This window comes from Phyllobates terribilis, unplaced genomic scaffold (assembly GCF_046119375.1).
Source record: "Phyllobates terribilis strain yellow unplaced genomic scaffold, ASM4611937v1 Scaffold_4941__1_contigs__length_55742, whole genome shotgun sequence".
NCBI lineage: Eukaryota > Metazoa > Chordata > Amphibia > Anura > Dendrobatidae > Phyllobates > Phyllobates terribilis.
Genome location: NW_027367689.1, coordinates 13,683 through 24,108, shown reverse-complemented (window position 1 = coordinate 24,108; position 10,426 = coordinate 13,683). Strand labels below are relative to the sequence as shown.

The 10,426-nt window shown below is 36.3% G+C and overlaps 1 non-coding gene across 1 annotated transcript; it reads right to left on the bottom strand.

Annotated features, from left to right (window-relative positions):
* Window positions 1–4,169: 4,169 nt before the first annotated feature.
* Window positions 4,170–4,241, bottom strand: TRNAG-UCC (transfer RNA glycine (anticodon UCC)). Its single transcript has one exon. It is a non-coding gene; the product is annotated as a tRNA-Gly (tRNA).
* Between the last annotated feature and the right edge of the window lie 6,185 nt (window positions 4,242–10,426).

The window sequence follows — 10,426 nt, the reverse complement described above, 5'->3', positions numbered from 1 at the left end:
ATGCACTTATTTCGGTATCTTCTGATGAGGATCTGGAGAATATGTTGGAGGAGTATAATGGGCTTCAAGGAGTTTCTGGGTCACAAAGATTAAGGATCTTTCTTGTCCCTAATGGTGAGAGTGGAAGTCTATCATGTTTTGAGGCATCTTCTGTTCAGCAAAATAGTTCTGATTATGAATATGTTGTTGCTGTTAATGGTATACATGAACCTAGACCGTGGAAAACCTCAATAGCCCCTATTCGCGTGAATGAAACAGCTAAATTTTCCGTTTGTGAAAGTTTTCTTTCAGACCAAGGAAATATGAACAGTGCACAAGAATCCCCATTAGCCAGATTGTACAATCAGTCATGTAGGCTACAGAGTGACAAGATGCAGTTTGAAGATCCAGTTGAAAAATTTAATAATACTTTTGGTAATGGTCTTCATTTGGGTTCGGTTCCCAATGAAAACGGGTTGCTACATCGTGAGAAAAGTATGTCACAAGAGGACCGATCAACAGATGCAATTGCTCCACACCATGGTATGACTCATGCTTTTTCTGACTCACAGCTACAGCAGTATGAAGAAAAATATGCTTATTGTTCACAAGAAGCTTTATGGGACAAACACTTGCAGTTACAAGAAAAGTTTAACCTTGTTGATATGGGAGTTCAAAGTAAGATGGTGGATATTGAGTCCAGTAATTGCCAAGAACAAGCAGATCTTCTCGGTTGTCTTGATTTCATCCCAACTTCCTCTACTTCACAATACTCTGATACAAATGAAACCAAATTTAGTTCACCCTTTTATCAGCCGACTGTTGATCTCCATGAATTATCTCCCACATGCGTAGATTACAATATGAGGATTGGGAATTTCTTTGATTCGGGCAATGATACACAAGAGGACTTTGTTCCACATCAAAGGGAAAAAGTTTTGAATGAACCAATGATTAAAATACCAGATCTAAGTCCTTTTGTGTGTAATAACGTCGATCATGGAGCTAACTTGCCGAACGATTATGTGTCTTACTCGTGGTTTCCACAGTATTCTAAGGAGCCTCTCCGATCTGATAATGCTGCAATCTTACATGAAGATAAGTCAGCCAAATATCAAGAAGAATCTGTGATTAAGAGTAATGTATATAATCATCTTGAACCTCTTATTGTCATTGAAGATATAACTAATTGTACGCCTGGTGGAGTTGGTTTTTCATCTCCTCTTGTGCCATGTATGGTAGATGCAATTGTCGAGGAACTGTCATCAGCTAGCACTATTGAGGTACATTGTTGAGATATTACTTTTTTTACATCATTTATCGAGTTTTATATCAATTTGATTTGTCTATCTTGGGGCAGGAGGATGTGGACAAAACTGAGAATGTTGCAGTAATGGCTGAAAAGGAAGCCTGCAACTATGGATTGCAGATCATAAAGAATGCTGATCTTGAAGATCTTCGAGAATTAGGATCTGGTACTTATGGAACTGTTTTCCATGGTAAATGGCGAGGAACAGACATTGCTATCAAGAGAATCAAGAAAAGCTGCTTTTCTGGAAGTTCATCAGAACAAGAACGATTGGTAGGTTTTCTTATCAATCAATGTTTCATTTATAGATTTTGAAGCATCTAGCTTAAGTCATGAATCTGTGCAATTGTATCAGACAAGAGATTTCTGGAGAGAAGCACAAATACTTTCAAAACTTCATCATCCAAATGTGGTGGCATTTTATGGAGTTGTACCAGATGGTGCAGGTGGAACCTTAGCAACAGTGACAGAATTCATGGTCAATGGCTCACTTAGGCATGTACTACTCAAGAAAGACAGGTCAACTACACTTTTCCAACACTGTCTATATCCAAATTGCAGAGTTTCGTCAATATTAGGGGGTGTTTAGTGTCCATATCTTGATATATCCATTTCTAAGGGGGCTTTTGGTATTGATATCTGCATATCAGGTATGGGTATGGGATATTAGTCATACGGTCATACCCATATCCTTGTTTGGTACATCCAGATATTAATATCAAACTGATATCTGGTGTTTGATATGCGAGTATATAGATATCAGTATATCAAAATGATATCTTTGTGTGGATTTAGAGTGGTGTTTTGATACCTGCTTATCAATTGGTATATCAAGGGTATTATTCATATCCATACCCATAGATCTTATCCATATCTGATATCTCATATCTTTGATATCAATACCAAACAAGCCCTCAGCTCTCCCCTATACTCATTTCAGTCCAGTTATATCTTATACCTTCTCTACCACCATCATCTGATATGTATCACATAGCAAACAAAAATATTAGATGTCAGTCTCATACTCATACCTCAAATCCTATACTCATACCCGATATTTCATATCTTAGTTAATGTTATGTGCTGATATTTTTTTTAAACAGAATACTGGATCGCCGTAAGAAGCTTATGATTGCGCTGGATGCTGCGATTGGAATGGAGTACCTGCATTCAAGAAACATCGTCCATTTTGATCTTAAATGTGACAATTTGCTTGTCAATATGAGGGATCCACAACGACCCATATGCAAGGTAATAAAACACTATGAAGCTATGAAAAATTGTTTCTCTATGATCCATGAAAAATTGAAATCACCCTAGTAAGTAAAACTTTTTTATGCTATTTTATATTGCTGTCTATCACATAGTGTAAAATTTTCAGGTAGGAGATTTTGGTTTGTCAAGAATCAAACGTAACACTATGGTCTCTGGCGGTGTTCGTGGAACTCTTCCATGGATGGCTCCAGAGTTGCTTAATGGTAGCAGCAATAAAGTCTCTGAGAAGGTAATCAAAACTTCATAATTTCTCTATCTAACACATTAAATCTAATACCTTCTTATTTGCTATTACAGGTTGATGTTTTCTCATTTGGCATCGCGATGTGGGAGATCTTGACTAGTGAGGAGCCATATGCTAATATGCATTGTGGCGCCATTATAGGTAGCTTATGTTCGCCTTTTCCCCTGCATATTTTGGTCTTACCTTAAATCAGTATCATAATTATTTTTAATCTTTTTAAAGGTGGGATTTTGAAAGACACTCTTCGGCCTCCAATACCGGAACAATGCGATTCAGACTGGAAGATGCTAATGGAACAATGTTGGGCATCTGAGCCAATTTCGCGACCAACTTTCACTGAGGTAGCAGCTAAATTAAGATCCATGGCCGCCGCTCTTCCTTCAAAGGGACATAGAAACCAAGTAAGAAAAATTGAATTTTATTTTCTGTATTTATTGAAGAGGATTATTTATGGGTCTTTATCCTCTATGTGGTTGCAGAAATCTTTGGGGTAAGAAGGCAACAATATGCACAGGAGTTGATGGATTGATGTACATTTTTTTTTATCTATTGGTGTTCATTGGTTTATGCATCCATTTTTTCATTCTTTTTGTTTGCTGGTGATGTTGTGAAGTTGAGTGTCTGATGTACATATTTTGGGTGAATCTTGGGAACAACCTTGGCCAGTTCTTACAAGTGGGGTGTGAATGTAATGGGATTTTTTCTGAATTCAAGAAAATTATTTGTTGTGGGATCATGTAGAGGAATTTCTGTTTGGTGTTGGGAAGTGATGAATTGGTGTTGGGTAAAAACTGGTTGGAAAGTTTTTGTGCTGGTTTATATGAAATATGTAGGGATCAGTTTGTTTACACTTTGGAGCTGATATATATGATATAAGTTAGGGATGAGCAGTCCATATCGAAAAAACGGATCGGACCCGACTGGATTGGACCGACCCGGACCGGACCGGACCGGACCGGATCAATGTGATTTGGTCCAGTCTTCGGTCCAAGATTTGTGGTAACTCGGGTTCGGTCCGGTCCGGTTCAGCCCAGACCAGACCGATATTTAAAAATAAATTAATAATATTATTATTAATAATTATATAAGGTAATATATATGTAGATTATTAAAAAAAATCTAAGAATACTTTAATACTGATATAATATTGGATGTATAAAATACGTTACAAAAACCGAAATTTTTATTTATTTTTAATAAAAAATGTAAATTTTGTCCAAACATGAAACGGATTGATATTTTCTGTCCGGTCTTCGGTCTGGTTCGATGCTCATTATAAGTATAACACCTCTTGCTCTTGAGTGCTTCTTGCTTTTCCGGAAAAAAAAGAGTACGGAATCCAGGGAGGGAGAAAAAAGAGCATGCGTCTGCCGGGAGTCGAACCCGGGTCTATTGCTTGGAAGGCAATTATCCTAACCGTTGGACTACAAACGCTATTGATGTCTACAAAATGAATTAAGTGATTTCTACGCATTTATTCTTTTATTAATGTTTAACCAGTATTAAATTTTTCTGTCCACTTCTATCATTAGTACTTAGTAGCCCTGTTGCTACCGTTTTATCTTTGCTTTTAGGAGTCTGTTTGGCTGGGAATTATAACGTAGTTATAATAAATAAATTTATTTGGCTAATAATGTAATTATTTCAAATATTTTTTTTCCAGTAACACACTTTTCAAAAAACTTAACAAGGTTGGGACGTGTTCTTTTTGTAAAAGCTGAATTATAAAGGGATCGAGTTAGATATTTCGATCTCTTTGTAATTCAGCTAATTTATGACATGTAATATATCCGAGCACGTCCATGCATTTTCAATTCTCACTCTTCAAGTGGCGAAGACACCAATCTTGTTCATGTATCACAATATAGATGAATCGGGAGGACTACTTCGGTCTTGTATAACAATAACTTCCGCTCAACTTTTGACAATCCCAATCATTGCCTATATAACCGCCTGTTACGATCAATGCTTAACAGTTTCAAAGTCATACTATCCATCAATTAACATACTCATGTTTGAGGAGCCCACCAATACGTATTATTCATGCATATCTAAGTAATCAATTAGACATCTCCATGTCCCTATAACCCATGAAACGTGGCGCTATCAGTCAAGTTACTATGTGATATTTAGTAAAGGTCGTTTATGTCCGGTTTAATGAGCTAGGCCATGGACTCATTTAATTCACGACTTCAATTCACTTAATGGGGTTTCATTTATCATGCATTTATGACAATTCTATTTGCGAATCATGAATTATTTGGACATTTTATCCAATTCCAAGTAATTAAATAAGAATATATATGTGTAATTAAGCATAACCAATGTATATAGGAAATAAGGTTCAATGTTATCGTCTGTGTGCACCCTGCACATCCTCACACTTCACCTCTTTCAACAATGTCTCAAATGAGGTGGTACTTAACATGTTTGGATTTGGAGCTTGAACTCCGTTCCTTCGTGTTAGTATTGTGAATCCAAAGAACATTGTTCTGTTTGTAATCGTTACTATTTTTCATAGTTTTGATTATGACAAATAGGTTGTTGTCTCATATTCTTTCAAGTATATTGTGCAAGCATAAATACAATATCAAATTTTCACTCCAGTCCAATATCTGAGACCAAGAGAACAAGGCAAAGCGCTTCAAATCAAGAACTAGAGAACATGTTCTGTTGAACCCAAATCAGCAGAACAAGGTCTTTAAACGCTGAACAAAGTAAAGAAGATCCTTCATTCCAACTCCTGCACATATCTCATGATCCAGAAGAGTTGTTTATGAAGATCGTCTTCCATCCAAAACAAAAGACAAGTTCGACAATTGAAATGAACAGTTTCTTTCAAGCCAACGACGATCTTGAGCAATTGAATTTTGAAGGAGATTCGTTTTCTATGTTAATGGAAGTCTTTGGAATAGTTCTAATTCCAATCATCCACATGTAATTTGATTGTGATCTTTGACTTTGAGTCATTTATGAAAACTACCCAAATCAAGGATATAAATCATGGAGCTTGTTTTATGCGTTACAAGACTCAGTTCTTGGGATGTATAGGTAAAAATCATTATCCTTTCATTTTTTTTTATCGATTTACAGAAAAGAGAGAGAGAAATAGTTGAATCGATCATGTTTTGTGCATAGAACAACTGAGAGTTTGTTCTGTTTATTGAGTCATGTTATAAGTTTAGGAAGTTCTAGTGTGTCTAGACTTAAGCTGTGTGTTCTCCTAAACGTTGTAATCCGTCTATCAATATAAACATGCTTTTAAATCCTTTTGAGAGAAAGGTTATGTGTTTTATCCTAGATAATTTATTATCTATCAAGGTTCTCACTGTAAGAAATAGTGTTCCCTTGCGAGTTTATAGATCATTCCGCAATCTCAGGAACAAGGAATGCGTAAGCAGTGTTTCTTAGATTCACTTAAACACATGTGTTCCTTTAATTGGTATCGGAGAAAGGCTCTAGTTGTGTGTTTTCTCACAAGCATGTCTCACTCAAGTGAATTTTCTCTCGGTATCTCCACCAACAAACCTCATCTCAGGAAGGCTGGAGAAGAAGAATGGCGCGAAAGGAACATGGAGATCTACATCTCTACAAATGTATATCAATGTTGGAGAATCATTCTCAACGACAATGGAGTTGTAGATGTCAACAAGGCAGAGAATTGTGGACTCCCATGGACTGCACCACTATGGAGAAGAACTTCAAGGCTAGACATTACATCCTCAACAGTTTGGATAGGGAAGACATGGACAAGCACATCGACAAAGCCAAAGACACGTGGAACGTTCTCAAGGAGATGCATGAATTAAGTGACGAGTTCAAGACCAGCATAAAGCTTCAACAACAAAGCAACTATCATTCCTTCAAGATGAACAAAATAGAAGCCATCTCCGAGTACTACTCTAGATTTCAAAGACTTTCCTTCAAACTTGCAAATTCTGGAGTTGAACTTGAGGAAAAATCCAAGGCTTTGGTCATCGTGAATGGCCTGACTGAGAAGTTTTCCTTGATCAAAGGAATTATGAGGAACACCCCTGACGCTCTTGATATTCCTTTGCATCAAATCATCGACAAACTTGTTTTTGATGAAACAGAAAAGAACAAGGCAAATGTTTTCAAGGAAGTTTAGAGAGGTGTTGCCTTGAAGATCTAATCTGGTATCTCCAAAGATTTTTCTAAGCTTGAAATGGAGGATGATAGTTCTGATAACAAGGAAAAAGAAGAGGATAAGATGGCTCTCTGGCTCGCTAAACGCATCAGAAGATAGTTTATAAGGAGAAAGTTCAAACCAAGCTTCCAAAAGAGAGATCTGACGGAGTACATCTGCTAGCAGTGCAAGGAGAAAGGACATCTTGCAAGGAAATGTCCTTATACTTCGGGAGAAGAGAAGTAAGAGAATAGAGTTCCTCAAGCGAAAAAGTTCTCTAGAGGAAGATTTCAAAAGAAGAAGGCCGTTTTCACTGCATGGGGATCTGATTCTAATGAAGAAGTTGATGTCAATGGTTCTTCACAAGGAAGATGTCTCATGGCAAGAGGATCCGATGGTGAGTCTACAACTTCTAAGATAGCTTCTTATAATCTTTTCAACACTCTTAATGACTATGATTAGAACCAAATAATTAAGATCTTTAAAAGACTTGGCAAAGAAAATGATGAATTGCAATATAGACTTGTTGAATACGAAGATGAAATAGCATGTTTTACAGCTGAGAACTCTCACTAGGGTAAACAAGTTGAAAACTGTACGTAAATCTAAGAGAAAACTTGTTGAATCTGAAAAATTGCATGCCGAGTCTTCTAAAACTTATGCAAACTGTAAGGGTAAAGATCTTATGATTGACATAGAATCTAAATCTTCATGGAGTATGCTAGAAAATATTATGGCTAAGTTAGATGATCTATCTTATTCTATTGATGAGAAAACCGTGAATCAAATTTTGTTTGTTAGACTGAGGTATGGTCTTAGTTAGAGTGGTCCTTTTGAGGACAACACTAAGGAAAAGGTTGAGCACAAAAATATTCGTGAAAAACTGGCTAGCAAGAACAAGAGCTTAAGCTTAGCTCTTCAGACCTCGAAGGACAGAATTATGTTCCTTGAAGAAAAGGTAAAAGTTCTTAAGAAGAATCCTCAAAAGAACTCCTTTGCATCCTCAACCAAGAGCTCTTCAAATATTTATAGGAAGGAAAATAAGTGGTTTGATGGTCAACGTTCACACAAATGTATGTTAATCAAGCACAAGGTGTGAACATCAAAGAAAACAACAACAACAAAAAGCATGAACCATTCAGACGTGGAAAGGAAAAATATAGTCATGTTCTATATAAAAAAGTTTGGTGGCATTATGGTCAAAATGGACATGTCATCCATGACTGCAAGAAGAAGAAGGAACTTGAAACATCAAAGAAAAGGAACATTGCCAATTCTGCTAATGAAACTGTTCCTAACCTTTGATTAGTGCAGGATAACATTCATAAGAACACTAATAAAAGCTCTTCTACTGCTCCACCCAGAAAAGCTAGCTTAACTGGGATCAAAAAGCTTAAGTTCCTTTGTCCAGGTTGAAGTGAAGAAAGAAGATATGTGGTACTTGGACAGTGGGTGCTTGTGCCACATGACTGGAAACAAGAGAAGGTGTCTTCACTTCAATATCTCCAGGGAGGCAACATTTCCTATGGAGAAAAGAGCACAAGAACAATCATTGGGGTTGGAAATGTCAATCTTAACGATCATGCAAAGGTGAGTAGTTTTAATCTAGTGAGCTCCTTGGGATTCAACTTGCTCAGCGTTTTCCAACTTTATGATTAAGGTAGAACAAGGTAAGGTGATGTACACGTCTACGACGAGTATAAGAGCATAAAATTATCATATATTTACGTTGTATTGAGTTGTAGTATAGTGTATTTGGTCCGTATTGCTTTACAATCATATATACCTTATTTATGCACTTGTTAGAAGTTTATAAAGAGAAGACGAGGAGATGCACGACGTTGAAAGATCAAGACAAAGCTGAAGGAGATGGAGGTGTAATTAGTTGATCTGTCGGTGGCGCCCGCCTATCCACTTTCAGCACCCACCAATGGATTTACTGGAGTTTCGAGGATGCAATTGGCGGCACCCGCCGATCGTCTTATTTTCTAGACGAGATTTCTGTTATTTTCTACCTTTTTTGAATTAGTTGGTTGAGATATTGTTAGTTTGGATTCCTTTTTTTGTTATTATCATAGGAATATAGAATCTAGGGTTAAATTAAGGTTATTTAAGTGGCTCTTATCTTAATCCCTAGAGATCTATCTAAGTTCTATCCTTTTATTCATCGTACTTTTTTATCGTTCATCGCTTGAGAGTTTTTGTGACTTTGTGTTAGAATTCTTCAAGTTTTATACAAGACTTTGTTGTTTTTCTTCGGTATAAGTAACTAAACTCTAATTTCTTATTAAAGTTAGTAAATTTATTCACTTGGTATATGTTGTGAGATTTTCCAGAATTATCCTTATGCATAAAGTGTATGTTTTTCTCTTTGTTGAATTGTTGAATGAATGTTAGCTGGATTATATATTGATATCACCTAGGATTGAATTGAATATTTCATACTGCTAGGATATATTGTTTTGTTTGTCACATTCTATTCCTTTGAAGTAAGCATATAGTTTTATATTCTGTTTGAACTAGAATTTATATGTGGAGAATTGTATGGCCGCTTTGCTATTTTTGTATCCTGATGTTCTTTGTATTAATATCTCCTTTAGTTTGAATCATAGGCGTTTGTCGTGGTTAACTAATTAGGCCAAGATTAGTAGACTCTGTTTGAGATACTAGTTAATTTTATATAAGAATAGAAACAATTTGCATACAAATTTAATCCTGGCATATCTATGATCAACGTTACTATTGAATACCGATACACACATTTACTAAGACCTTTCTCCCATATATTGATAATTTGTTTTAACGCTTTCTTAATTAAAAACCATAAAAATCCCCCTTTTATATATTTATTTTCTTAGCAGAAACTGACTACGAGTTGATAGCCTCATGTGGCTTTGCCCCTTACTTGCACTATATTCCTGATTTATTAGAATTTAGAGGTTAGTTATGTTTTATAATTGGCGAGATTACAATTCTTGTAAACTTTGCATCTACAACGCTTTTGTTTGCCTAATCCATACAATCGGAGAAAAGTATTTCTATCAAATTGGCGCCGTTACCGGGAAGGCAAAAATATCAACTTAATTATATTTAGTTTCTATTAATCATTTCTAGGTGTGAACCATTTATATGGTTTGCGCCCGTTCTGCTAACTCTTCTCATGTTGCTCCGATTGCATAGATCCAGCAAGAGTTTCATTCTTTACGACAAGACCGAGCTCGAGATTTGGAGGGAGTGGAAGAGTTAATAAGATACTTGTTCCAGAAAAATGCTTAGATGGCTGAAAATAGAGGGAGAGTTACTTTGGAGACGTTGACAACTCCTAACTTGGGTCTGCCAACTAGAGCGTCAACTTTACATGATCTCCCAGAGGGCCAGATGTTCGAGCTAAATACAGGGATAGTTCACTTAGTACCCAAATTTTCTGGCATGGTTGTTGATGATTCTATTCAGCACCCAAATGAGTTCGTGG